The sequence below is a fragment of the Ictidomys tridecemlineatus genome, unplaced genomic scaffold, assembly GCF_052094955.1.
Source record: "Ictidomys tridecemlineatus isolate mIctTri1 unplaced genomic scaffold, mIctTri1.hap1 Scaffold_604, whole genome shotgun sequence".
Classification (NCBI taxonomy): domain Eukaryota; kingdom Metazoa; phylum Chordata; class Mammalia; order Rodentia; family Sciuridae; genus Ictidomys; species Ictidomys tridecemlineatus.
The window spans coordinates 194,874-222,674 of record NW_027524123.1 but is presented as its reverse complement, the minus strand read 5'-3'; the positions used below and the strand labels follow the sequence as shown (position 1 = coordinate 222,674).

The window sequence follows — 27,801 nt, the reverse complement described above, 5'->3', positions numbered from 1 at the left end:
ATGTCCTCTTCGGCCAAGGTGGTCTCTCGCCTCTTCCTCCGCGGGGGTCTGGGCCGGGACTTGGTGGAGGACAGGGGCTTCCCATGTCTTCCCTGTGGGAGCCCGACGAGGCAAGCGAGGGCGCCTAGGTCCAGAAGGCCCCGCTGCCGCCCGCCGCGTCGTCCTCAGACCTCCCCGGGAGCGCCTCTCCCGGTCTCGCTGAGACTGCCGCTTTTTGCGGAGTCCAAGGCCCGGAGCCGGTCCATCCATGGCTCTGCCACGCTGGGGTCCCCGCGCTCGCCGCCCGCGCGCCCGATCGTGGCCGCACAAAAAAATTCACACGGAGCCCTCCCGCGGTACGGCGTCCCTCGGCCCCACTCAGATGCTCGCCGCCCGCACCCGCCGGGGGGCCCGCAAAGGACGCAACAAAGTCGGGGCGCGGAACTTCGCCCGCCCCAGCGCGGGAGAATGCTCCAGACGCTGCTCACGCAGGAAACTCACTGCCCGGCCGCAAGAGGTCCAGGCCGTGCAGCCGGCGGCGGCTGGGGCCAGGCAGCGGGAGCCCAGGGCAAGCGCACTGGAGGTAGCGAGTGCCGCGCATGGGGGGGGGGGGGGCAAGGGGGACGAGCGGAGGGGGCCTCGCGCGGGGGGGGGCGGGGGGGGGAGCGGCATCCAGAGCGACCCTCGGCGCGCACCCCGCGCCTTCCTGGGGCACTTGCTCCTTGACCCGCCCGAGGAGCCCCAGGGCGTTTCCCCTGGCGACCCGTGGGGTCAGAGGAGGGCGCTCCGGGCCAGGGCGTGACCAGGCACCGCAGAGGGAGTGGGCATCTGGTAGCGCGAGGCCTTGCAGCGCTCCTGCAAACATATTCTTCAGTCTCTGCCATATGAAGCCAATGAAAGATGCCTGCTGGTGACCAAATGATGCTCATGCAAAAAAGTGGTTCTGAAAATTTTAATAACCCTTATGTTTTAAAAAATTGTGTCTTCATTTCTTCTCAGGACATGTTTTCAATTCAAAATTCCATGTGACTTAATCAAATGTGAAAATTGATGGAAGTTCATATGAAAAAACTTCAAATGACTCTTTAAAGCAACCAAGATCAAGGTTTTTTTTTTTTTTTTTTTTTTTTTTTTTTACTGATTTTAAACCCAAGTGTCAATTTTTAATGGATTTGATAGATGACTCCTGATGAATTATGATTTTTATATTTATTTTTAAAGAGCAATATAGATCTAAAACAGATCCAGCTAAGATACCATTCTGGTTAAAGAAAGTATCCACCCTCTGGAATTACATAAAAAATACACTAGATACTGGGGACATGCCCTAGTTCAGTTCCCAGCAAAACACACACACAAATAACAATAATAATAAGTAAAAATATTAAATTCTAGTCCAGATCCAGTTACAAGCCTCCTATTCACAAAACTTAGTAATTAGTTTGTTTCTGCCATGTTCAAGGCCTTTCATGGTCTGATTCCTGTTACCTCTCAAACTCCTTTATTTCAGAATATATTTTTCAGTGCATCCTAAGCTAACTCTTTCCAGAACACCTCCATATCCTTGCCCATGCTGATCCATCAGTCCAGAATCTCCTTTACTGCCATCCAGATTTAATGAATTTCCATTCACCTATCAAAGCCAACTCATCCAGAAAGCTTATTCTTACTATTTCCATTTAGAATTATCACCCTTTTTCTACTTATGTGGCACTTTAATTTGTGGGCTTATGTATATTTCAATGTATTGTTAAATATTTTGAAGTAATATAATGACAAATCATGTACTTTCCCATTTCTAAAAGGGCTTATATTATTTACAAAATAATTACATTGAAGGATAATTGATTAAAAAAACCTACCTACCAGAAGAATACTATCTATATACCTTTCCAAAGTACCTGACCCCTATTATGTACCTGTCTAGAGTCCTATCCAATTTCTGCAATCCCAGGCCCCTTAAATCTTCTTTTCCCATCCCCAGGGGATATCATTACTCTGAATCTCACACTTACCATTTCATGCATTTCTGTATATTGTTAATACATATGGAAGTATCCCTAAGCAATATATAGGATTCTTTTGCACCTTTTTAAATCTACATACATGATCAGTCTATTTAAAATTTGCTGTTACAGTCAGTGTTTTATTTGTCAGAACTGTTGATACATACAGTTTCTGGGCATTTTTTTTCACTGTTGCCTAATAATTCCATCACATGAACATTCCACAACATATTATTTGATTTCTATCTGATCAATAGAAATTTAGATTGCTTACAATTTTTGTTAGAAATAGCACAGTGCAGAAGGAGACAGGGTCCCCTCTGTTTATACTGATGTTATGGGACTTCCACACTATTCTCTTATTTTGTTATTAGACATACATTCTGTGACTAAAATGTCACAGGACTGGGTGGGCAATGCCGAATGCTCAACGAATGTAAACTGATTTTCAAGACTTATCCTTTCTGTATTTGAGTTTAGATTTTGTAGACTTAGGCTGCTATGTTTTATAGTACAGATGAAGACTTGAATCTTTAGATTTTCACACTTCTCCTTCAGAAACTCTAAAAATAAGTTGGAAGGAAACTCAAGACTTAGTATTAAAAGGGGCTCCTTAGCCATTCAGGTGTGGTGGCACACACCTGTAATCCTAGTGACTCTGGAGGCTGAGGCAGTGTAATTTGGTAAGACCCTATCTCAAAATTAAAAAAGGGTTGGGGTTGTATCTCTGTGGTAGAGAAGCCATAGGTTCAATCTCCAGTGTGAAAAGTGGGGGCAAGGTGGTCCTTAAAAATGAGTTTGTGGTATTCCTGAGTTCCTTAATGCCTCTGTCAATTTTGGAACACAGTAGATGTTTCTTTATGAAATAATGACTACCCAGTGATCACATTTCTATCTTCAAATGCTATTAATTGTTTTGCAAGATCAAAAAAAGGAAATATTTTTAGCTGTGATGAAATCATCCTGGCTTGAAATCATCAAACAAGCAAATACTTTGTTGTTTGAAACATCCAGATAAATATATTGCCCAACTCCTACCATGGATTTATATTACCAGGAAGTTTCATGAAATGGTTACATAGAAGGATAATTGATAAGCTAGCAGAAAAATATATAGATATATATATAAAATATATATTCTAAGAAAAGTAAATATTTGTTATGTGTTGAACATTACACTGTTTTCTGTCTTTGCAGATAAGACCCAGAGCTTGAAAACAATGGGTTTATGCAATGCAAATAAATGTATTAAAGTCTTTCTTTTTAAAATGAAAAGAAAAATGTTTATATGTTGTCAACACAATTCTATCCTATGTTGTGTTTTTACTGAAAGTTCAAATTTGAAGGAGGAATTTCATGTATACAAAATGAATATTCATGCACACGAAAACATTTGTAACATTATATTTTGGGGAAAAACTTGAAAAAACAACATAAATGCCATAAAATGAAGGATAAGTAACTTATAACATGAAAATAAGTTAGAATTTAATGAATTTATTAAAGCTATGATTTTGTGAAACTCTGTACTTGTTAACTAATAAATATAATTGTAAATACCTCTGGTTACAACTGTTCTGTTTTTTTGTTTGTTTTGGAGTTATTTTGGTACTGGGGATTGAACCCAGAGTGCTTTACCACTGAATTATAACCCCAGCTCTTTTATTCATTTTTATTTTGAGACCGAGTCTCACTATTTATATTTAAACTTCATGTGTGCTGAGGCTGCTCTCGAACTTCTAATCCTACTTTTTCAGATTCAGGAGTCACTGGGATTTCAGGTTACAATTATTTTTACAGTTGTTAAATTGTATATTATTTGTCAGAACAAAGTGTAGAAGAAACAAAACTGCATGTGTAAATTTGGTTTGTTTTAGTGGTAATATAAATGGAAATTTATCTATTTTTTAAGTATTATTTTTAGTTGTAGTTGGACACAATACCTTTCTTTATTTATTTTTATGTTGTGCTGAGGATTGAACACAGTGCCTCACACATGCTAGACAAGCGCTCTACCACTGAGCCACAAATCCAGCCCCAGAAATTTATTTTTAAATTGCTCCTTCTTATACTAAATTTAATATGATAATAAATAAAGCATCATGTTTTATTTTAAAGAGTAAAGTGTGTATATTGTAGTAACCAAGTGTCCCCATTTGCTTATAACTGATGGTTTTCCCAGAGTGCTGAACATTTCATCACTAAAATCAAAATCATCCTGGGTGAGTGAGAATGATGAGTCACCCTATAAAGTATCTTTAATTGGTAGGAGAAATGATAAAAAATTATTTCTTTTTCCTTGAGACCATAGGAATTTAACTCAGAGTTACATTGGCACCCTTTTACTCTTATATTGAGACAGGCTCTTGCTAAATTGCCAAGGCTGGCCTCCAACTTGTGATCCTATTGTCTCAGCTTCCCAAATAGCTAGAATAATAGATATATGCCAACAAGCCCAGCAAGAAATTATAATTTAATTTCAATTGTTAGGAAATAAACTGGATACTAGTTTGTTCACCAATCAGAAATTATTTATATTTTAACCTCTTCCATATGACAGCTACTCTTAGAAAATTGCACGCAAGGTCTTAAAGAGACAACCTTCTAATTACATATTCACCTTGTATCCATTTCAACAAATGAAATTAGTCTCAGCACACATTAACTGACATAATTACCAAAAGATCAACATCAGATTAGCCACTGTAGCTCAAAGAAAAATAGAAAAGAATCCATTGCTCCAGCAAATTGCAAAAGTGTTTTCTAAAAAGGGCTCAAAAAGGTTGTTCAACTTGCAGATAGTTTTAAATAAAGCTAATAAAACATGGCTATAATAATATTCATTCATGAGACGATTCTGGTTTTTTTGTGTGTTTTGGCTATATTGCATGTAAACTTCAGTCTTTATAAAATCATGCATTTTGTTGATCTTGTAATCCCCATTATACATGTTTTACTGGCATAGCACTCCTGTTCTAGGAAAAAAATTGTATCTACCATTTGTGTTTTCATAATTAACAATCATACAGTTATCCTCAAAGCACAACAGCAGCAACAAAGACACCGTTGTATTTGTAAAAAAGTTTACTTCTCAAATTTCTGGCTCTTTTTCCTAAAATACTGGCATCATAGTAAAACACTGTTCTCCCTGCTTTGGGTTCAAGTCATCTGATAAATCAGAGAAACATGAAGATAGCAAAAAGAAGACATATGTTAGTGCGATTCTGCAAGGCAAAAATGCCTTTGCCAAGACTTCTTTATTGATTACATGCCATCTATCCTTTCACATCTCTCTTCCTTGTTTCCTATGCCAGGTTATTCTCACCACTTAAAATGTAATTTGCACAATCCACCTTCCATGCACTCTGTTCTGGTTACTGTGCTATTATTAGACTACCTCAGCTTTACAAGATCTTTTATCAAAGCTCATTAGCATTCTTTATCATCATCATGATTATTGCTATTATTATTTACTTTTGCTCTTCTCTGCAGAATGTTTTCTCTTTATTGCAACACTTGGTATGTTCTCCCTATTATTTAAAAGCTGGTTCACACATTGGTGTAGAATTTGCTTTTGTTGTAAATGAACTCTGATAAATCAGAGAAACACAAAGAAAACAAATTATTCAAGATAAAAATAGACATATACTTGGATTATTTGTTACTGTTCCTTATCCACTTAAAATCTTCACTATCAGTAATGTCTCTTGAAAACTTTTCTTTCTGACACAGTTGGTTACTAATTGTGTTTACTATCAATAATATATGAATTTTGGGAAATTACAACCAGAATTAGAGTGAAATTACAAAATGAAATTACAACCAAAAATATAATGGAGAAGGGGAACTGAAATAAAGAAGGGAAATTATAACTCACCATTTAAAAAAGAAAGACTTTAATACATTATTTGCATTGCATAAACCTATTGTTTTCAAGCTCTGGGTCTTATCTGCAAAGACAGAAAACAGTATACTGTGTTTGTTCTGTTCAACACATAACAAATGTTTACTTTTCTTAGATTCTTCTCATTAGGTACCCCAAGCCCTCCACTTAACACTGTTAAAAATTTGAAGAGCATGTCAGTTTATCTTCTCACTTTGCTTTAGCACTTCCATTACACAAACACACTCCAGGGTCTCTCTGTGGTCCAGCCCATGCTTGCAAGAGATCTAATGATTATCCCAATTACTTTTGTAGAAAGCAATTAAACTATAGCAATCTTACAATCACCATTGATAATGGATGCCAGAACCTTTGACAAATAAAATCTCAAAGTGTCACTCTTCACATCTCTTATTAATTATAAGGAGAAATAGTACTTTAACATTGCAGGCATTTGGTGAGTTCTGCCTTAATCAAATGACCCAATATATTGTACCAATTACAACAGCACAAAAATTTGGATATGATGCATTGAGTACACATTAATACCTATATGATATTTCTTCAAAAAATTTTATTATGCTGGAGATTATACCCAGGGCTTTGTGCATGTTAAGCATGTGTTCTGCCCCTGAGCCCTTCCTTCCAAAAATATTTAACCTGAATCTAATCATTAAGAGACAGCCAGGCAAATTCAACTTCAGGGACATACTGAAAACTGGTACAAATTCTAAAAAAAATGTTAATACTATAACAGTGAACAAATAAAAAAAAAGACTAGAAAATTGTAACTCAAGGGAGGGTAAACAATAGGAAAATTGAATGTAACAGATAATCTTGGTTATATCATGGAATGCAAACAAATAAATAAAACTACAAGAACTGTGTTGAAACCATTGTGAAAATTTTAATATAGAGTTTATTTTCAGATAATAATATTGGATCAATGTTAAATTTCCCAAGTAGTCATATTGTGGCTATGTAGAAGAATGTCCTTTTTCTTAAGAAATATATGCTACAGTATTTAGGGATGAAGTGTCAGGATGCCTGCAATAAATTATCCAATGTTTCAACAATACCTATACACCAAGGGAAGGAGTACATTAACAGAGAGCAAATGTGGCAAAACGTTAGCAATTGGTAGATACAAGCTCCTCATTATACTTTGCCTGCAACTTTTCTGAAGATTTGAAATGTTGCAAAACAATAAAGCTTGGGAAAACCTATTAAACCAAAATCCAGCATTTCTTAGGGAAAGAAGTCCTGGGTTTAATCATTTACATTAAGCCAACATGCTTTGCTTTGAGAAAACACAGAGGTCTCCAAGTTTGGGGAGCATAAGGAGCAGGGTCAGCACCAGGTATACAACAAACATTGCTATGTAGACTCGAAATTTCAGGACAGGTTCTATGTCTCCAGGCACAATGAACTTCAGATCAAAATAGTAAACTACCCCAAAAAAAGAATTGTGTTTACTGAACATGTACAGATTTCTTCTTGTCATTATTCCCTAAAAAAATCCAGTATAAAATTATTTACAAGTCATTTACATTGTATTAGATATAAGTGGTCCGGGAAGAATTTAAAGCATAAAAGAGAATGTGTGAAGATTCCATGCAAACACTATGCTGTTTTACATAAGGAACCTGAGCATCCTCAGATTCTGGTATCCATAGGAGGTCCTGGAACCAATTCCCTGCAGATATGGGAAAGATTGCATATATTTATGTAGTTAAATATGACATCAGAGATGCTGTAGTACAAACAGAGGCTCAGAGAGATATGCCTCACCCCATGTCCCACAACATAACAATAGAGCTGGATTTCAAACCCAGGAGTCCTGTGTTCTATTAACATTTGAGGCTTCCTCATGTACAATTATTTCTACAAAACAACAACAATCTAAAATTTCCTGAGCTATTTCAGTTTAATAAAAACTTTGGACTTTTTGCATGAACGAATGCTACCAATTCCTCTCTCTTTTTCTACCAATCTTCAATGAAAATGAGACTACAAAGCAAAACCTGAAACATGTAAGATTTTTGAAAGTTAATAAAGTCAAACCTATAATATTAACTAATTTCAAAGGCATATTGATATTGGAAGGAAATTGTCCAAAGTCTTGGCATAGTTTGTTGACTTCATGAGTTTCAGCCTTTCAATTTCAGCCTTTATGAACCATAGATGCTCAGTGGTCCAAATTCACCTGAATATGTTCTGATGTTGATACGTGTTTTATTGATTGTTTGCTCAGTGATACCTCTTTTTTAATTTGTCTGTTAAAATTCAAGGAGATTAGGGGATATAGGGGACAAAATTGAGGGCTGCATTTTCTAAAAGCCCTGGAAGGAGATTTTTTCTCAAAAGCTGTGCTTTCTGATTTAGGACAGAAACCTATCTTTTAAAGTCTTTGTCAGTAATTTTTATTAAAGACATATTTTCTTAGTTCTCTTCTCTCCTCTTCCTTTTGAACTTTAATATTCTTTAGATCTGTTTTCATAAATTTTATAAATTACATAAAGTAATGGAGTGCATTTTTCAATTGAACACCATTTAGGTTCTTGTTATTTTCTTCTAATTCCAAATTTATTCCAAAATAAAATTAATTGGAGAAACTTGATTTTCTTAAAATGACATTTTTAAAAAATTTAGTTGAATATATTATAAAATATATTAAAAAGTTTTCAAAAATTATCAAGACTTTGGAGCAAAACTTGTGCTACTGGATATAAAAATATCCAGTTTCCATAGAGGAAATAGCTGAAATACAATCAGTAGAGCAGAACAACTTGCTGTTGTTATTACATATAACATTATGTGATGTCATGGTCACAGTGAAGAAAAACTCTTCAAATTATCAATAGATGAATGAATTGTCATGTTGTCCAAATAAAGTCATGATTCAGATTGCTCTCTAAATGCCCCACACATCCTTTATTTTTAGTTAGCAACATTTGTTGCTGTAGAATTTTTACCTTACACAAGGATTCATGGATATTCATAACTCCAACACGTTAAGATCAAAAAAAGGATGTCCAGAGAAAACTAGTGTAGCATATTACTATTGTTTATTTGTGAGAACTTGAAAATACATTGAGTGTAACTCAAGTGTTTTCTGGTATTCTTTAAGGTGGACTTTGTGACCATGATATGTCAAAGAAATGAGGGGCCCTCTATCAACTCATAGACAGGATAAGAAGAATTGGCTCTGGTATATCAATGTTTAAAGTTGCAGACGCTTGACTTGATGTACAGTAAATATTATACTCATAGAAGTTTGGTTAATTAAAATCAGTGTGCCATTATGACCTGAAGCTTGTAAAGAATATATGCTGAGAAAGAGTTCTTTCTTTATTTAATTTTGTTAGCCAATATATGATACAAGGATTTTAGAATTTAATTTGAAAAATTTGAAATGTTCTTTTAACTTATTTTAAGTTTCTATTTTAAATGTATTAGGTATTTATTTTGTTTATACTTATTTCCAGTCATTTGAGTATCACAGCAAGATATTTTAATAAATCAAGAAGCTATATCAATTTTAATCAAATGGAAAAATATCATATCAATTTATTTTCAAATAAGTCGCTTAAATTGACAAACTAATTTCTTACATTAAAAAGGTAATGTGAAAAAAAAAAAAAAAAAAAAAAAAAAAAAAAAAAAAAAAAGGTAATGTGTTTTTGATCATGAAGCATACATTTAAGACATTCAAAGAAACTACTTTCTGGTTTTATAATTAGTAAATATTTATTGAAGTCATTAAATGCTCTTTTTGGATTTTAGTTTTTTTAAAAATCCTTCATTCATGCTTATTTTCTAACATCTCTTAAATTGATGGATTAATAATTAAATTTTTGAAGTGCTTTCAAGTAATAATTTTCCTAAGCAAAGATGCTTTGCCCCAGGACAGACATAGGTACAGGGAGACATATGCATTTAATACTTGTTGTGTCAAAACATATTCCAGTGAAAAAGCATTTGTATCAACAATGATAGATGAATATAAAAAAATCATGTAAATTTATGAGAAACAAGACAGTAACTGAAAATATTACAAAAGGCCACCAAGAAAAGTCAGACTAGACTTGGAAGCTGCTCCAGGGAGAATGCATTTTATATGAGCCTACTCTTGAGGTACTTACCTCTGAGTCATGCTGATACGTGGAGAAGAATTCAGGGGAAACTGGAATGGAGATGGCTGAGTGTTCCCAGGAGTCAAGACCACATCTGTCTTTATGTTATTGTGTTGATTATCAATATAGTGTAATATTCATAATTTAGACCATATTATAGAATATTAATTTTGATTTAAAGTATGAGGGATTTAGCCAGAATAAGAAGACTCTTGAATACCACATAACTTTATTAAACAATATATATTTTATTATTTTGGGGAGAATTGATAGTGAGTTAGTAAAATAGAAAATATAAAACCATTTTTCTATGGCTTATATGCCTGTGTAAATTCTACCTACTGTATACAGTTGTATGAAAATTCTTCAAAATTCATTTATAGAGCATTAAGAAATAGTATTTGGATATGAAATACTTAAATATTTTAGTGCCTTTCTAAGCTATGTAAGATAACTAAAGTTTTTTAAAAATGAATTTTGACTTCAGGCATATTTATTCAAATATGTAAATAAGACATTTCAACTTTTGTCCTTTAAGAGGTAAATGATTCCCTGACAGAGGACTTCTGTTTCACAGAATGTTTTAAATGTCACTGCAGGCTTGGAGCAAAACACCACAGTTAAGGGAAAAGTACCTCTAAAATTCTCAGGGCAAAATGAGAAAAATCGAGTTCCCAGAGCTGCTACATCATGAACTGAAAGAATATGGCCTGGAGATGTTATTCCTTATGTTATAGGAGGCAACTTTACTGGTAAGATATTCCCAGAGTGACTGTTTTAATAAAGAAAAACAATTACCATGCACATTAAGTGTGCATTTTTATAGAATAGGAATATAGCAACTATAGTATTCAATCAAACTTGGAAAAACACTCCCTTAACCTAAGTTACTAGCTTAGAATATCTCTGAAACTTGGAAAAGAATATCTTTACCCTAAGAATCTAAAGAAATGTTCTGGTTTTTGAATTGAGCCTCAAATGTGTCTATTAAATCTGGAAGCTGATCTCTCTTCAACTGACAGGAAGAATATATACACCATCTATAGAGCCTTGTACACACATATTTGTAGAGATAGAGAGCCTTGACCTTCTGATTATAAAGTGAGTGTTGATTCTTAATAATGACTCATCTGGGGTGCTATAAGCTAGTACTCTTTGTTTAGTGATAACAGTGGCATTCTGAATTGCCGGCCTAGCACAGGACGGAGGAGCCAGCACAAAGCACTCCTCCCTGGAGTGGACACCATTGTATTAAAGTCGTGCCATTTTTTTCCAGGCAGCCAGAGAGCCATGTTCAAGCAGGCCTTGAGGCACTGGGAAAAGCACACCTGTGTGACATCCATTGAAAGAAGTGATGAAGAGAGTTACATTGTATTCACCTATAGGTCTTGTGGGTAAGTAGAACCAGGGAATGATTGAAGTTTAGATGGAAAAAAAAATAAACTCCACAAGTAGGATTTCTTTATTAATATTGCATAGAACTTTGGCCATGAGAAAGTCTGAGTTTTACATAAGAAAATATTATATATTAAATGAATATATTCTAGGACCACAGAATTTTGTGCCTGTAGGGCAAGTGGGTTCCTACCTCCACCACACCACTTTCTAACATTGGCATTGCTGATATCCACTCACCCAAGTTCAGAACTTGAGCATACTTGTGCTTCTGGTATGCTTCCTCTGAAATCTATTTTCACCTCGTCCCACATTAGTGCCCTGGTTTGCTCACATCTTCAGCATCCCATGCTTGGGCTATTCTTCTGTCTTACCTCATCAATTTGCTGCCAAACTAGAATTATTTTCTAAACGTATTGGTCAGAGCAAGATTCTACATTTTCTGAGTGTCTTAGATATTCCCTCCCACAGTAGTGTTTTCCAGATTTGCTTCTTGCAAGATAACAACTACTGTCTCAAAAATAATGTGTCCCATGCTTATATAATTAATTAAAATGAACTCTAATATTATGTATAACTATAATGCACTAATAAAACAAACCTCAAAAAGGCTTCTGTAAATTGTGAAAATGCTGTGCTATATTTTAATAGATATTTTTACAGCAGTGTGGAAATGAATCGCAGTATTATTTATTATTATTATTATTATTATTATTATTAGTAGTAGTAGTAGTAGTAGTAGTATTATACCAGGGATTGAATCCAGGGGCATTTAACCACTGAGCCAAATCCCTAGCTATAATATATATAAAATATTAGAGACAGGTCTTTCTGACTTTCTTAGGGCCTAAGTTGATAAGGCTGCTTTTGAACTTGTGATCCTCCTATCTCAGCCTCCTGAGCCACTAAGGATTATAGGCATATGCCACCTACCCAGCTCACTAAGTTGCTGAGGCTTACTTTGACCCAGCTCATGATCCTCCCGCCTCAGCCTCCTGAGCTGTGTTACTGGGATTACAGTGTGGGCCACCATGACTGATGGTTTTATCATTCTTTCGAAATGGTGTTGCTATCTTTAAATCTCATAAAAAATCATTTCAATTATTAAGGAGTTTGGAAGTTGGTGTTGTACAAAGTGTTTAGGGCCAATGAGAATAAGATATGTGTATGTCAAACACTTAACACTCTCATTGGATTTCATATTGGGTCTTTTATGTCGTCAAAGCTGTTGCACTAAATAAATAAATGCTGTGGTATTTGGTTATTCAGATTAGTGAAGAAGTTAATTTATGATATACATATTGAATTCCCATGTTGTGTTACCTCCATAGTATGTGTTGGGATGTTAACATTGAATATAAGGCATTCTCTCTGAGGAGGACGTAGATAGGCAGTTTGGGGGGTGTGATAGTCAAGATTCTTATTTGCAAACACCAGAGATGAGCTAACTGAAGCAGGAAGAAGAATGTCTCAGAAGGTTATTAGGTAATAAATAGAATCACATGAATGGAAAATTGGAGAGAGAGGCTGTGGGATGAATCAACCTTAGCTCCCTCCTGCACATCTGAGATCTTCTCTTTAAAGAAATAGCTACTGTGTTCTACCATATGCCAGGCTCTGTTCTAGGGGCTGGAGATAACAGGAGTGTCAGACGGAGAGTCCTATGTGCTCATAGAGCTTACATTCTAGAGTGGAGATGCAGAGATGAAGGAATGAAATAAGTGAAATATAAAACATACCATTAACTACAGGTTAACTTGAAAATCTTAGGGTAAAGAGGCAACTGGGTATCTGGGAGAACTGAGTTCTTGAGGAGGAATGATAAGCAAGAGCTTTTCTGCATTTTCAAGGCAGAGTAAGGAAGTAAGCATGACTGGAGTCGATGGAGTGACAGGAGGGCTGGTTGTAAGAGATGAGCTCTGTGTGGTAAGAGATTTGTGTGCGGAAATAGTTTAGGATCTTCTTGTACTTTGTAAAGATTTAAAAGAACCTGTTTTAGTCAGATTAGCAAATTTATACTACGGTAAACAAGGATCCCTCAATCTCAGAGGCCTGGACCAACAGACTTTTATTTATTTGCCCACGATGGCTTAGCTGTGGCTGTGTTACAGCAGTGTTACTCTCGCATCCAGTCTTTCTGCCCATTGTTCTCCCTCCAGCAGATGCAATAGAGACAGTATGGTCAACCATGTGTTGGCTCTTAAAAGACTCTCCCCAGAAATTACACAAACAATTTGGGCTTCTGTGACATTGTCCAGAGCAAACCACATGACCAAACCTAGCATTAGTGGGGTAGGGAAATATAATCATCTGTTAGAGAACGGTAATGGATATTTTAAACCATTGACACAATTTACCGCAGAGCTATTGCAGATTTGATGTTTTAGAAGAATCTTGGTGCTAAGAAAACTGCTGAAGGAAGGCTAGAACAGAGAGAATCATCAGTTAGTAAATGATTTCAACACTCCATGTGAGATTCCATGGTTGGACTGGGGTGTTAACAAGGGAGACAATGACAAGATGATTGATTATGGATATAGGCTGAAGGTAGAGCCAACAGGATTGACTGTTGGAGGACAAAGGGAGGATTCAGAAATCCTGGCATTACTCAGCCTGAGCCTCTGGAAGGTTGGAGCTCCCTTTAACTGAGATGGGTAGGTGAGAAGATAGATCGGGTTTCTTGGAGAAAAAAACTAGGAACACAATAAATTGAAACATTTATTATTCTACAAATGCAGACATTAAGAAAGTTGGGTGACTATTTGAGCCTGGTATTGGACAAATAGTGCTATCTCTGGACTAGCCCTGCTTTAAATCCTTGTGATAAATCAGTGAAGCGAAGAGATGAAGGTTCTTGTCCTGATTACTACCCCATTCTAATGGTGGGCACTTAAATTTTAGTGGCCTTTTATAGGAGTTTATCATAGAAAACAAGAATAAAAGAGAGGAAGGAAGGATGAAGAAAGGAGTTATTAAAAAATGTAATGATTAAACTAAAAAAAATTGGAAATATAGCTGATGAAAAGGTAGAAGGCATTCCAACCTTTTAATGTTGAAATGTCCCAAAGGATTATCTTAAAGGAAAGTGTTTTGATCTGCCAAACCAAGGTGAAAATAGGGAATAGTATACTTCGATTATTCCCTATGATTAGAGAGAGGTGAAAGTTTCCTATGGGTGTTGAAAGCATTTCTTGAGGTACCAGATAGACCACAGGATGGTCAAGTCGTAAAAGTGGCACACAAATTAGAAGTAAAAATTTGAGAGCCATATTGAAGAAAATGCCTTCAAACCTGGATTACATTAGAAACTAAGATAATGTTTGGGTATGATTAAATCACATTTTTCTAAATTGCATGTTACCCTATCATTCCATGCCTAATATTTGTCTAAGTACATATTTAGTTAATCTGAATGTAGAATTCTTTGTCCCTAAGAGCTCTTGTTAGTCAGGGATAAAAGCACTACATTTTTCTTGTTTCACAGGACCACTGTAAAATAATAACTCATGAATAAGGCAGTGTGAAATCTATTTTTCCTTTCCATTATGAAATCCCATCTTATTATAGGAAATTGCCATGGGTAAAATTATGCTAAAAGGGTGTTTTAGGATTAAATAAATTGACCAAGTTGCTTTACTGTCTCCCAGAATTTGTTTTGCAAAGTGCTGTCTTCTCTGACTATAACCAGCAGAAATGACTCAATGTGAGTAATTTAGTGGTTATATAATCACCAGATATTTCAGTTTCAATAATACTGCCTTAAGGTATCAAATATTTCAGTTTTAATCTCTATAATATTTGCACAAAAATTGTATCTCCATATCTATTACTTATTAGGTATGTAATAAATATTTGAGTATGTAATAAGTATATATGGATTAAAATATTAAAGAAAATTCTCAAGGCAAAAAGACAATTCAGATTTTCACCTTCCCCACCAATTTTCTCTTTTCTATTACTTACTTATTTATTAGGCTTAATTTACTGCTATACTAGATTTACACATAATGAGTACTAATGAGTTCATCTAACTCAGTTAAAATATGTAGACACTAAAAACCTAATTAGAATGAATGAACAAATAAATAAGTAAATGAATAAATAAGTTAAAAACCTACAGAAATAATTTGGGTAAGAAAGAGACTGACACAGGAATTTATATTTGTGCAAAATCAAAAGCACCATCTAATATACTTACCCTGGAAAATTAAAAGAGTAAAATTCTTTTTACTCCTTTGTGCAATTAATTTTTGACAATTTTTCTTTTAATTTAATAAATCAGAGAGGTGTTTGACAATGTCTAGTGCACTGCAGTTCCCAACTACTCAAGACCAATTATTTAGTGCTCTCTAATGCTGTTTAGGAGAAACATGCTATAGACAAGCTATTTCAATTCAAACCTGATTATCAAAGTTTTAGATATGATTTTATTTGCATTTATAATTATAGCTACTATATATCACCTAAAATTTGTTTTAAAGGGTGTCCAATGTATTTATTATTTATAGAGTGTGTGGATAAGAGACTTCCAGACTGTTATGCACTCATACATACATGTGTGCACACACACACATTTAAATGAATAAATAGAAATTCTATTTTGGATAGAAAAACCTTCTATGTATATACATTTATAAATATATAAATATCAATAATTCAATGAAGATTTGCAGGAAGGTATTTCTGGGTGTTTCACATTTTTTTCCTGATAATCCAGGAGATTCTTTTAGACAGTGAGATTAAAAAAAATCACACTCAAATGTTAGTCTGAACAATAGACAGAAATCACAGAAATCTAATACTTCTTTGAACGATTAACTATTGTTAGTGGTTTTTTTTTTATCAGATTTTGCAGACAATTCAGGATGCTATAAGAGAATACTATAGGCTTGGTGTTATAATGAACAAAAATTTAAATTTCAGCTTGGAGCCTGGGCACTGCAGATAGAGTGTCAAATGAGATACCACATCCTGGTTCCTTAGGTTATTTATTTATTTATTTATTTATTTATTTATTTATTTATTTATTCATTTATTTATACTGGTGATTGAACCCAGGGGTGCCCAACTGCTGAGTCACGTCTCCAATGATTTTTATTTTTTATTTTGAGACACAGCCTGGTTATTGCTGAGGCTGGCCTGCGATCCTCCTACCTCAGCCTGCAGAATCACTGGGATCACAGGCATGTACCACTGTGCTATGGTTCAACACAACTCTTCACAAAAGTTCCACCATATTGTAATTTATCTATTTTTCTCTTCCACCAACATCTCCACTTTCTACTTTATTATAGATGCTTCTCCTATGTAGGTTGGAGGGGAAATGGACCCCAGACAATCTCTATTGGAAAGCACTGTGATAAGTTTGGGATCATTGTTCATGAACTGGGCCACATGATGGGCTTTTGGCATGAACACACATGACCAGATCGAGACAACCACATAACCATAATAAGAGAAAACATTCAGCCAGGTGAGAGATTTTAGGGTGTGTAAAATTATTATGTTTTGTAAACAGTGTAAATTATGTGGCAGAGTCAATATGTTATTTTATTAAAAATCACTCTTGTTGGTTTTATATTTTTAATTTCTTTTTAGAGACTGATTTCCTGCATTTTCTAGGCTTTGTTTGTTTCTTAAGGTCTGTTTTCTTTCTAAACGTCTGTACTTTTTCAAGAATAGGTGTGAGTTGTTGAACAATATACTAATATTATTAAATGATTATTTTATTTGAACTGTTTTTGTGCTTAGATCTATAATTTATATTATAGGACTTAGAAAGAGCCCAGGGTTTGCCATGACATGCACAGTAACCACAGGAATCTACATTTATCATGTATAATTTCTGAAGAAAATTCCAGTGAAATGAGTCATTTACAGGATAGTCTACATAGTTTCTTTGAGATTTTTCTCTTAAACTTGACTTTGTCAAAGACAGACTATTAAGAATATTTTTAGTAGTTGAAATATAATTTATAATTAAATTTTAATTTTCTTTTAAGAGTTGGTATATAATAGTTGCATCATTGTAAAACTTTTTACTTAGCTTTCACATTTGCAAAGATCAGTAAGTACATTTCCATCTCTACCACACCCCCTCCCAAAAAAATCTGTTGTTTGGAATTATTTTATAAGGTAGTGTGCACTTTTAGCAAAAGTAAAATAAAAATGTGAGCTTACTTTCTTGTTCATGGGCAATTTTAAGTTATCAATGTTAAAATTCTTATCATTTTCTATAATTTAGAGTTGCTTTCTTTATTTGCTCATTATATATTTGGTACCAGTTAATGCTGAGGCACTATTAGACACTGAAAGGTACTGTCATGGAAAACATAAAACTTTGTATCTACACAAATGATTTCAAGTGAATAAGAAAAGTACCTGTCACATTGAGAATACTGCAGAAAAGAAGCAAGTTGTAACAAATGTGCATTGGCAAATCCAGAGAGATGTCACACACAAATATGAAATTTAGAAATAAAGTATGAATATTTATTGCAGGTGGACCAGAAAAGTGGTCAAATTTGTAGGCTGAAAATACATGATCTTTTTCACTTAACTGTTGTGGTGGCATGTTGAACTATGAGTGAGAGTTAGTTCACAACTACCTAGGGAGGGTGGAGAATCTTTTCTGTGAATCTAAGAAATTTAGATTGTATCCTGTAGTTACTGGGGAACAAGTGAAGGGTTATAAACAGAGAAAGTTAAGATTTTTAAAAGAGGAATTCTGTAACCTGTAAAAAACATTAATTGGGGGTGGGGGAAAGATGAGCCTCAAGTGAGGGAAACCTATTAGAGGTTTGAGAGGTGGCTGTGTTCTCAATTAGGGTAGGACAGGGCAAGAGGAAGAAGAGAGTCTTAAAATGTTTTAAGAGGAACATAAGGAAAGATCTGCAAAAGCTTTATCTTCAGACAACACAATGAATTGTGGTATCATCAATTGAAGAAAGGAACACTGGTGAAGAGGCTTGGTTCTGAGAAAAAGAAATAAAAAATACTGATTCCATTTAACACATCCCTCAATTCAAAGACCCTTTGAATTGATCCTCCTTTACTAGACAAAGGAAAGGCGAGTTTGGACTTTAGTATGTATCTGAAGATAAACATTTTGTAGTGGATTTGACCGTCTAGGGAAAAACTGAGGAAGAAGAAGAAAAAAGTGGAGCATAGAAAATGAAAAGCAACAAGATTTGAGCAACCTTTAGAAGAGTGTCCACCAGAAGACCAAAGGTGTCCTCTAAGAGGTAAAAGAAAAAATCAGTGGAATATGATGTTCCAGAAGCCAAATGAGGAAAACAATTCAAGAATGACAAAGTGATCTGTAGAGCTGGATATTAAAGAGAAGCAAAGAAAATTTATACTCCCCCCAAATAGAAGCCCTGGCTTGAACCATCCATCAAAGTTCATCTTTATGCTTTATGTCATTGAGAGAAAAACTTAAGAGGAAACAATATTTCTGAAAATTAATTCAACTATCAAGGAAATGAGAAGCTTTCTATTAATCACTGCTATTTTCTTCTATTTGCCAAATATTATGTGGAATCCCCCAAATACTCTTATAAAGTACATAACTTTCAAAAATGATTTTACCATTAAGAGGGTTTCTGATGCAACATAAATATTACCTAAACAGGGAAAAATGTATAGGTATTATTAAGATATAGATTATGATACCTTAATACCTGACATAGTAGTAGGAAAATTTTGATCAAATACTTTTTTGACTAAACATTCAGGTCAATTGAAAATAAAATATATTTCCAGAGATTTCTTAAGTAATTGGAACTCCTGTATCAGAACTACTGTACCAGTCTGAAAGCATTCATGTTAGAGATTAGTTATCAACAAATTATGAGTTTCCCTAACTCAGAAACTTAAGATCAGGTGTTTCCCAAGAGCTCTGGGTAATAAAAACAAATGCTGGTTTCATATTTACATGCAGAATTGGTGACTATGATTAAGAGGTAAATTGGTATGAGGATCAAATTTACATTAGGAGATACGTTCAAGAAAGAAGCTACCATTTATTTTAATTGTTAAGTGTGGGTCACCCTGTTTCTATCACTGATTCTCCCCTTCTTTCAAGAAACAAGTCTAATTTTCTTTTGTTTGGATTGTATGTGGCTATGTTCTTTTTAACTAGCAAACCCCTCTGTTTCACATGTTTAAGTTATAAGATATATGCAGGGAAATGCATTTCTGAATTTGGTTATGTTTCACTTTCAGAAAATTTATGAAATTTTGCTTTAGCTAGAGAATCTATTCTCATATTGTGTTCTAAATTGAAATCTTGTTGATGGGTCACAAAATCTGGTCTATAGCTTTTTGAAAATTCCCTCTAGAATGGGATATGCTATAACATGCTGAAAATTCCTTAGGAAGACAAGAATTTGAATGAAAATTCAGGATAATTTTTAAGAATATTTTCTAACACACATAGATATATCAGATATTTGTTGAATATATATTTCACTATATAGGCTAGATAATTAATTTAAAATTTTTTATGGTGTGAATTCATTCAAAGATATATTTCACTATATAGGCTAGATAATTAATTTAAAATTTTTTATGGTGTTAATTAATTCGAAGATGCACTAAAACACTTTAGCCTAGAACAGGGTTCTATGGATCCAAGTTGTTTCCTTCATCCCTAATGCTCAAATGAGTATTGGTTTCATCATCATGTAAGAGAGATGTTATATTGTGAAATCACTAGATTTCTTTACTGCCTTTTGGAAAACTTTTTATTTAATATTTTTATGTTTAATAGAAATATGACAGGGGACTAAAAACCTAGTTATAATAATGGTATGATCATTTCATTCCCAGCCCTATATGAATTTGCAATTCCAGTACTTCACCTTTAAATAAAATGTTTCAAAGCTTTGCAAATTACATAAATAACATGACTTGCATCATCTTCGACTGATTTAACAGTGAAAAGGGAATCATTGAAATGTAAACTCTCTTGAAAGAAATTCTTTGGTTTGGGAACTATTGATGTAGACCCATGTATTTAACTCTTTTTTTTTCAAATTTCAGGAAAAAAATGTTGCCTAAAAAGGTACAGACAGGCAGTCGAAAATCTCTTAAAATTGAAGATGTCCTGAAGTTAAGATAGCAGATGTGCAAAGGAAAAAAAAAAGTTCTGAAGCATATTATTCTTGATTCAAAAGCTGTCAAAGTAGAAACATCTTTTTCTCAAGGGGAACCTTCTTTTATTTTTGAATGAAAGTAGATTGGCTATTGTTTTATCACCAATGATGAAGTCATGTAGCTATAACCTCAGAGTTGTGTTTATACTAATATTGTTTTTGTATCTTCCCACAGCGTTTCTTAGAAAGGATCTAAAGCAAATAGTCAGATAATTTTTGTGGGTCCTGGCAAACATAGTCATGAGAAAATTATGGGAAACGCATTAAATAAAAGCATAACTTTACAATCACTTCTACTCTATCCAGAGAAGCAGTATGATTTTAAAGAAACAAATATTATGTGGTGTTAACAAGTATACACAGAAAACAAACCCAAAATATGCTTCTGGTAATTTCCTTTCTGCAGAACTGAACCCATTGTTCAAATTCAGTTCTTTTGCAACTTGCTCTTTTAATATGATATCGGAGTGCAAATGATTTTTGCACACACCTGGGAGTTGGTATGTAAATACAATCAGCAAAAAGATCAGTCATTTAGTCAAAAGCAGATGCAGGTCTAAGAAGCGCTCTTATGTTCTTTTAGTTAAAAGGCTTTTGTTTATCCCTGATTCATAGGTCAAGAGTACAATTTTCTGAAGATGGAGCCTGGAGAAGTAAACTCCCTTGGTGAAAGATACGATTTTGACAGTATCATGCACTATGCCAGGAACACCTTCTCAAGGTTGGAGTCTCAGGTTATAACTTTTGACTTTTAATCCCTTTCTCCATGTGGCCTCTCACAAAGCTATGTTTGACATTAGAACCAGACCATCTTCCAATATCGCTGCCTCCTGTCAGAAAGAAAGTAGAAAAATAATGGTTAACATTCATAGCTAATAGCAGGCATTCATTTAAAAGATATTTTACATTACCTATCCAATGTATAAATTTAAAGTGATTGTTTTAAAATGATTCGAACAATTTTATATTCATAAATTATAAAAGAAAGGGCAATTAAAACCATTACCAAACTAATCAGCACATTAAATTGGCAAAGCATTGCTTAATGAAATTCAGGCATTTCTAAAGCAACAGGTTACTTTATTGTTGAGTTTGAATTATATTCTCTAAAAAGAGTGTTTTGTAATGTAGATTTTCATTTTTAGTACTCAAGTACCATTTATGGTCAAAAATTGATATTATTAGATGGATTCTCAAAGAAGGTGGTTAAGAAGATATTTTACTTCCACGAAGTTGACAATTACAGTTCATCAATTGCTAACCTTAAATTTATTTCATTAGTAATTGAATGCTGTTTTTAAAGAGATAATACATTTGGGTTTTGATCTATTTTACTCTAAAGATGATGCCATCAAGCAAATAGTTCCCAGGTAAGGATCTGGAAGAATTTAAGCACTAACCTCCTTCATCCCTTCTTCCCATTGACATCAATTTTACACTAACCTTCCTGCCCATTTCCATTCATTCTTCTTGCCCACTTATGTCAATGTCACATTTCATTAGCATCTATTTTTAAAAACGAGATTAGGAAAAAGAGAAAAATATTCAAATGTATTCCTATGCTCTAAAAACAAATTTCTTGGTAAAAAGTAAAATACATGTTAATGACCCCTTAATACATGAAAACATTTTAAAATTATCTTTATCTGGGCAAGGTGGCACATTCTTATAATCCTAGCAAATCCTTGAGAGACTGATGCAGGAGGATCATGAGTTCAAAGCTAGTTCAGGAACTTAATGATGCCCTGAATGCTGAATGCTATGAATAAAACATAAAAAGTGCTGGAGATGTGACTCAGTAGTTAAGTGCCCCTGGGTTCAATCCTCAGTACCAAAAAAAGAAAAAATAAATCTTTTAAAAAAGTCTGAATGTCAAAAATTTGAGAGTTGACTATATTTAACATTCATAGATTTAAAAGTCATTACCTTCTGAAGATATATAATATTTATTTTTGTGCAAATGTGATAACTATCCAGATACTAACTGTTCATTCCTGAATTTGAATTTAAGTTTTTGTAGATATGTATCCAGAAATTTGGCCTGAAATTAACCCTAAAATTTTATTTTTAGGTCAATGCTTGAAATTCATTTTTACATGTAAATATGTAAGAAGTTGATTGTTACATCCCAGTTCATCCAAGACACCGTTCTCAGGCTGTTGAATTATATTATTTAGAATGAACCTGGGATTTAATGCTTTAGAGAAGAGGAAGTGAAAGAAATTTATCTCCTCTGTCCTTCATAGAATGAATCTTTACTAAGGATTACCATATGTAGCATATTAGCATATTCTCTTAGTCTGTACTACTTTGATATTACATTGCATTTCCCCCCCAAAACTACTCTGTTCTTGCTGCCTGCTTTCAGTCACCACCAACCTATCTTTGTATGGTATGACAACTAGCTTTGACCTATGATTCTGTTTCAAAACTTCATTCTTGTGGATATTCAGATTTGTGACACCATTTGTTTAAAAAAAAACTGTCTTTGCCCAAATGAGTATGGTTATGGCACTCATGTTAAAGATAATTTGACTTTATATATGAAGTTTATTTCTGGCCCTTGTTATTTCATTGGTCCGTAGCTCTGCAATTATGCCAGTACCACATATTTTGGTTGCTATAGCTTTATAATATGTTTTGAAATCATTTCTCAAAAGTCAAAGTATGAGTTCTTCAAGTTTATTTCTTTTCTTAAAATTATTTCAGCTTTTTATTTTCTATTGAGGTTATACATAATTTATAAAGTGTTTTTTTTTAATTCTGCAAAAAAAAATCTCTTTGGGATTTTGATATGGATTGTAGACTGGGTAATATGATATGTGAACAAAGAATATTTCTATTTTATGTGTCTTCTTTAATTTCTTTTTTTAAATATTTATTTTTTAATTTTTAGGTGGACACAATATTTTATTTTTATGTGGTGCTGAGAATTGAACCTTACAAATGCTAGGCGAGCGCCCTACCACTTGAGCCCTAGCCCCTCTTCTTTAATTTCTTACCACATTGGTTTTTTTTAGCTTTCATTTCTTTGGTTAGTTTTATTTCTCAGACATTTTTTAATGCTATTATAAGGAGAACTTTTCTACTTAATTTCTTTTGTGATTGTTCTGTGTTACTCCACAGAAATGCCTTTCTTATATTGATTTGTATCTTTGTTTCATTATTAGTTCTAACAGTTTTTGTAGAGTATTTATGGTTTTACACATAAGAACATGGCATCTGTAAACAGATATAATTTTTACTTTTCCAATTTGGCATGCATTCTATTTATATTCTTCTTTTCTCCCTCCCTTTCTCTTTCCTTCCTTCCTTCCTTCCTTCCTTCCTTCCTTCCTTCCTTCCTTTCATCCTCCTCCTTACCTCTCTCTGTCTCTCACTTTCATTTTCTTCTTTCTCTGGCTAAGACTTCTAGTACTGTGTTGAACAGAAGAGGTGACAGAGGATAGGTATCCTTGTCTTGTTCCTGATCTTAGTGGAAGAGCTTGTTTTCCACCATTGAATATGATATTAACTCTAGGCTTTTCTCATGTGGCTTGTGTTATGTTGAGATAAATTCCTTCTATTTTTAGTTTATTGAGTATCATGAAAAGAATCTCATCATGATAAATACTTTGTCATGTAGAATCTTCACAAATGCTTTTTTTTGTTTTTATATCAACTGAGATGATCACAGAATTTTTGTTCTTCATTCTGCAGATGTAAACATATAAAGTTTTATAATTTCTTCTGTTCATAACGCTTGTAGATTCTGAAAAGAGTCAATAAAACTTTCAATTGTTTTCATGAGTGTAGATCAATAGCAGATCTGGGAGAAACAGGGATGGACTCATGAGGTTTTAATGTTCATGGATATTTTGTAATGTAGATGTTTGCACACTGGAAAATTCTAATTTTTCACTAAAAAGAGAGTTATGATATTTCGCAAAATTTTATTTAAAAACATGTCTATTTTTCTCTTTAATTGTAGCTAAAGTGAATGAATAATGGAGCTTAGTTAGCATACTCCCAACTGGATGTGACTCAGGCCTGTTAATAGGATTTCACTGAGATGATCCATGAAAAGTCTGTCTTGCTCAATGGCCAGGATGTAGGGAATAGAATTTTTAACTTCTTGATGATGACAAAGAAAGAACACAAGAATAAATCACTTAACCTCTTTTTGAATAATTACTTCTTTAGGCAGAATGAGGCTTTAATGCCCATGGATATTTTGTAACATAGATGTTTTCACACTGGAAAACTCTCATTTTTCAATAAAATATTTCATAAAAGTATTACAAAGATATGAAATATTTTCACCTCCAAAATATCATTGACCATTTAAAATGGAATCTTTTTTTGAAAGCTGGAAAATATTAAAAGTTTTCAAATATTATAAATTTAGTTTTGAAATAGAAAATAGTGACATCAGTATGGAAGGACTTCATATATTGTAGCACTTTATTAATTTAGAAATAGCTTTTTTTAATACTACCTGGTACTTTAGCCTTTCATTTCCTTTGCAGTGTCCTCTCCAGTGGAGAATCTTACAACTATATGCAAACTCTCACTTTTAATGATCAGTTTCCACAAATCATTAATCTTCACCCACATCTCAGGTGGTATACACATAGGATTCTGTAGATGCTTGGATCTGGTTTTAGAGTTCCACTGTCCTTATTTGAGTTATTCAAGTTAAATATAATGTTCATCACTCTTTCTTTTATTAAAAACTAGAGAAGTTAGCCTTAAATTACTCAGAGATCATGTTACTCTTCTGTTTACCAACTTTCTCCAACTTTCCAAGATTAACAGTTGTCCTCCAGGTAAGAGTTAAATTCTCTGGCTGGTGCTCAAACTTTCAAGATCCTCTCATCTCCAAGCTATTGTGTTTCTTGTTCTTTCTCTTGGGGAACACTTTACTCTCAGTTACACATATAGCTCTGACCTTCACTTCTTGTATGTTTGGTTAAAACGTCAAATCCCAAATAAGTTTTTTTTCAATCATCCTCTTAAAAAGCCAGCTATCATATCTGCACAATCAATATCCAAAATTTTACCTTTATATTTTCTCCCTAGCACTATCACTACCTCAATTATGAATATCTTGTTTAATGCCATTCTCCCGACATTAGTCTGTTAGAATCATGAAGGTGTGACTTTCTGTATGTTTTATTTGATGTATAAATCCAGACCTAAAACAGTGCTTAGTAAATATCTCCTAATGGGAGAATTAAATAGACCTGAAAATGTTGTTCTGTTGAAGGAACGTCCTATTGGTTATCTTAATTTGAAAGATATTTTATGATTCTATTTCTTAAATTTATGTACAGTTTTTCCACCTTTTTTTATTCCATATACACAGACTCCATACTTCTCAACTCTTTGGAATAGTCTCTCAGTCTGTTTTGACTTTTAAGCTTACTACTTCTTTTTGAGTTATAAATGTTTGATATATATTGCAAAATTAGAATACAACTTTAGTGCAGTGTAGCCAGAATATTAAATGATGCATATTAAGAAAAATAGCAATTCTCCTACCACAACCTTGAGTCCAAAATAACTCATTATCTGTAGTTTAGCCTTATTAGGACATTGATCAAGCTATTTTTGCTTATTTATTTCATAGTGAAAAAATTTATATTATATATATATGTGTGTGTATATGTATATTTACATATGCAAAATTACAATATTTTTGTTTTGCATGGTCTTATCTAAATCTCAGCACCCTGTTTTTCCTTGTTCTTGTAACATATGCTATAATAATACTGAACTTCTCAGTTCTTTAGGTTAAATTAGTAGTTTAACTAAAAAAATTAACTTTTCATTTAACTCTTACAATTTCAGTAGCTTCAATTATTTTTTGGAGGTTGCTATTTTTATTATTTAATGAGGAAGAATTGTTTTTCAACCTGGTAATCTGTGTGGGAGACCCAAATAAAAGTCTAGTTGGAGACTAAAAAGTATTTCAGATTATTACAAACATATGATGTACATTTCTAAGGAAAAAGTGGATGTTATCATTGAACGTGAGGCACACACATTTAACATGAATCTTTTTGTCCTACCTTGATGAAAGTACTTTGAAAGCCTCATACTGCATAAAACTCAAACTGGCATATCTCCCCTATGATTAAAATTGAGTATGGGGGAAAAAACAGCCTGATGTTTGTTAGGAGTTTTAATTTGGTGACGTAGGTGTGGTTTGTTTCTCTTTTTTTTTTCCAGGGGGATGTTCCTGAATACCATTCTCCCCAACCCTGATGAAAACCGCATACGTCCGACAATTGGTCAGGGAACCCGATTAAGCAAAGGAGATATTGCACAGGCAAGAAAGCTGTATAGATGTCCAGGTATTGCACAAAACAAACACAGAGGCATGCCTGGGCTTCACTATGCTCTTCCAGATGCATAAGCCAGAATTTAACTCTTGTCCTTCTCTGTGCTGGCAAAGGGTGTATATAGTTCAAGTGATCCAAAATGAGATAGAACAGGACTCTGGAGTACTCACAGCTATAAATAGAAACAGGTTGCTAAAAATCAAATGGTATATTTTTATTTCTTTTAGCTTTATGAGTAAGAGTCAAATAGAATGATCATCTGATCACTGTTAAGTAGTATCGTGATTTTGTAGCTAAGTGCTATTTCTTGCTCACAGAAAAAGATTATCTTTTCAGAATGAGATCCTATAGGATCTTTTCTTGCCAGAAGCATTATTGATGGTATGTAAACTAAAGTTTTATCAGTAGGAATTTTAAGTTTTTTACAAAAAATAATTTCTAAGCATGTTGCTAGTGAATTACTGAGTAAGTGTATAAAATGATGGCTAGAAGTTCATGATTTCAGTATGGGCAATGGCATTATTGTATTGATATTTCTGCTAAAAGGAGTTTCCTCTCCATTAAATCACATTTGCTAAGGAAAATTGTGAGAAACTATTTTTTCCCAATTTTATTTTTATTAGTTTAAAAAATTTAGGTCCATTAAATTTTCAGAGTGAAGCTGAGAAATTTAAGTGAGTACATAAAAACTTTTGTATCTCAATGATGCAATATTGAAGACTTCAAAATTTTTCTTTTGCACATAAACATTTCTGTATCATATCTACAGACATTTCTACTTAATGTTAATTAGTTAATTTACTTCATGTTATTTATGTTAAATTCATATTTGAATAATGCCTTTTAAAAATATTTATGTAGATCTGTAAAATACACACATCTGTGTGGTGCTGTTTTATTATTTTTTTACTACAGTTT

The 27,801-nt window shown here is 33.8% G+C and overlaps 1 pseudogene; it reads left to right on the top strand.

Moving 5' to 3' along the window:
- On the top strand, window positions 1-26,957 carry LOC144374183 (tolloid-like protein 1; annotated as a pseudogene).
- Window positions 26,958-27,801: the final 844 nt, after the last annotated feature.